This window comes from Triticum aestivum, chromosome 5A (genome assembly GCF_018294505.1).
Source record: "Triticum aestivum cultivar Chinese Spring chromosome 5A, IWGSC CS RefSeq v2.1, whole genome shotgun sequence".
NCBI lineage: Eukaryota > Viridiplantae > Streptophyta > Magnoliopsida > Poales > Poaceae > Triticum > Triticum aestivum.
In genome coordinates, this window is record NC_057806.1 from 14,699,792 (window position 1) to 14,703,473 (window position 3,682).

Consider the following 3,682-nt stretch of genomic DNA (forward strand, 5'->3'; position numbering starts at 1 on the left):
TATTATATCACTTGGTGAAAGAACCGCAAATTAGTTTCAAGTGGATGGATCTATCCACTTGAAACTAGTTAACAGTTCTTTCACCCAGTGATGTGATAACTAATTATGATGTAAAAATAATCTCTAAATTGCTACTGTATGAAAACTTGTATAATGATGTATGAATACGACCTAAAATGAAAAATAAATAGAATACGCAATAATAGTAGTAGCACGGGCGCAGAGGAGCGCTGCTAGTACTTACCAGCAACGAGTTACGGAAAACTCGTTACTACTAAGTACTTATAGCAGGAGCGTGTGTTGACCAACGCTACTGCTAACCTTTAGATGTGGCGCCTTATCACTAGCGCGGCACCCCGCGCTACTTATAGGCCAAAAACTCGTGCTACTGCTAGGCTTTTCCCTAGTAGTGAAGCACTTCAAAAAATATGACAGGGGGAAAAAATGGTGGAGAGGGGCGCCGCACCCGGCTAAGAGATTGTCATGGTCATGTGTGGCGCCCCCTCCCACATATATAGGTGGGAGGGAGAGGGGAGGCAGCTAGGAGGCGCCCCAGATGGGGCCGAGTCCCACTTGGGCTCCTGCCCCAAGCCGCGCCCCTTCCATATTTGTGTCGGAGGGAAAGGAAAGGGGGAGAGGGAAGGAAGGGGGAGGTCGAATCCCCCTCCTTCCTTTCTCCCATAGGCTGGCTGTTATAGGGGGCGCGCCAGCCCCTTGTGGGCTGGTGTGCTCCCCTCTATTGGCCCAATAGGCCAATCATCCTCCTAGGGCTTCCCGAAACCCCTTCCGATGATCCAATGACTACCCGGTACCTCCCAAAACTCTTTCGGTGTCCAAATATCATCGTCCTATATATCGATCTTTACCTTCGGAGCTCCTCGTCATGTCCGTGATCTTATTCGGGACTCCAAACAACATTCGGTCACCAAATCATATAACTCATATAACACTATATCGTCAATGAACGTTAAGCATGCGGACCCTACGGGTTCGAGAACTATGTACACATGACCGAGATACCTCTCCGATTGATAACCAATAGAGGAACCTGGATGCCCATATTGCTTCCTACATATTCTACGAAGATCTTTATCTGTCGAACCATTATGACAACATACGTAATTCCCTTTGTCTGTCGGTATGTTACTTGCCCGAGATGCAATCGTCAGCATCTTCATACCTAGTTCAATCTCATTACCGACGAGTCTCTTTACTCATTTCGTAATACATCATCTTGTAACTAACTCCTCAGTCACTTTGCTTGCAAGATTCTTGTGATTTGTATTACCGAGAAGGCCCAGAGATACCTCTCCGATACTCGGAGTGACAAATCCTAATCTAGATTCATGCCAACTAAACAGACACCTTCGGAGATACCTGTAGAGAGCATCTTTATGATCACCTAGTTATGCTGTGACGTTTGATAGCACACAAGGCATTCCTCCGGTATCTGGGAGTTGCATGATCTCATAGTCGAAGGAATATGTATTTGACATTAAGAAAGCAATAGCAATAAACTAAACAATCATATGCTAAGCTAATAGATGGGTCTTGTCCATCACATCATTCTCCTAATGATGTGATCCTGTTATTAAGTGACAACACATGTCTATGGTTAGGAAACCTTAACCATCTTTCATCAACGAGCTAGTCTAGTAGAGGCTCACTAGGGACACGGTATTTGTTTATGTATCCACACATGTATCTAAGTTTCCAATCAATACAATTCTAGCATGAATAATAAACCTTTATCATGGGAAATAGAAAATAACAACTTTATTATTGCCTCTAGGGCATATTTCCTTCATATAGGGGAAAAGAAGTAGCAAAGCAACCGTGAGTACTCAGCCAAGGTACTCGCAAGACTTACATCAGAACTATGCTAAGTATGCATCGGTATTAAAGGAATGGGGCTATATCTTTGGACCGAACTGCAGAATGCCAGAAGAGAAGAGAAAAGCCTAGCCTATCGAAGACAAGCATCTTGCAGCATTTAGAAGAGTACAGAATAGCATATTTCAAAGTAAGTATGTTTTAGCATTAGCGCCCAAAGATCCTTTCTCAACTCCTTGCGAGAAAGCAATCCCGGAGCCATCATATCCATTTGATGCCTCAGCATCCAGTTCTAATTGTATGGATCAGCATACAAATCCGAGCGTTCGCTACCGTGGACACGGCTATTCGAATATATTAAACTTCTATGCAGGGGTGCACAAGCTTACCCAACACGCTTGATTAACTCTCGTCGGGCACACCATCAGATCATACCCGGCCTCGGCTGATCGATACACCGCAATCCTACCTAGGCTCAACAAAGAGGCCAGCACACCGGTCTACATCCTAAGCGCACAGGGGTCTTGGACCCATCGCCCTTTACATTCATGATAGTTTTATAAAATATAAAACTTGCACCTACTTTAGTTTAATAAATTTACGCCACTACCACAAAAAGTTTGGCACCAAGATAAAATGTTTAGAATTTTTATAATTTAAAAACTTTTAAATAATTATTTTAGCCATTTTTATATGTTTGAGGGCATTAAAACACTTTAGAAAAATGTTGGTTCATGACCATAAATAGTTATAGATTATTTTCCACATGATGAACATTTTAGTTATTCATGTTTGTGAATTTCTTTAATTCACTTATATTTTGAGTTTGAATTCAAGTGGAATTTAAAATGAGATATGAGACAAGATGATCAACTCTGTTTAGCAAATGATTATCTTAACCTTAGAGGCTACTGTAGCATCATTACAAAGGGGTGTTACACATGTTAAGGCTAGGATTTACGAATATTTGAATGACCATCTAGGACAATTGGGAGATGTTGCAATTATGTGTCATGTAACTATATTCAAATTATTAGGAATTACTAATATTTGAAATACCTTATTATGGAATTATACATGAATTTATGCAAGGAATTACTTTACATGATTATCATGAAGTTATCACTTGTTGAAACGTACTTAAGTTATATGCTTAAGGAAGTTGGTCGATTATTAGTGGAATACAATATATTATTTATATTAGAAAGACTACCTGCGTACAGTGATAATCGGAATGAGCTAGATTGTATAGTTAGATTACATCCCTAATGTTGATCTACATAATTAGAGAAATTTACACACTATTTTGACGCATTGCTCACAAGTGCTTGCCCCGGAGACACAATGGGTAGAATCTGTTTACCGACAAATTTGATCGTGGTTGATAATTTGGTCTGAAGCCTATCCTGGAAAACTAGTTGAAAATGCTAGTAATCTTTTCTTTTTTGCAATGGCTGGGAATCTTATCTGTATAAGAGAAAGACTTTTTGAAAAGATAATATAAGAAGGTTCCTGTCCCTAGCCTTAGACATATGAATTATGAACGGCACCATAGATAAGTGCAGAGAAATAAAGGTAGACAAAACCCCTAAATTTCTAACATTTTTATAGGTATACTCAGCCGCTCAGGTAGTTTCGAGTAACGGAGGGCCAAGAGCAGAAACAGGTTCATTCATGCTTGACCGGTTGATAGATAAGGAAAGCTAATAACCACTAGTACTATGATGCCGGTGTGTGGTACGCGCACATGTATGTCATAGTCGGTGTTTAAAAAAGTATGTGTCTACCGTTCACATTGATTTTAGGCATATACTTCCATTTTAGACAATCAATTCTGCATATAGGAAAA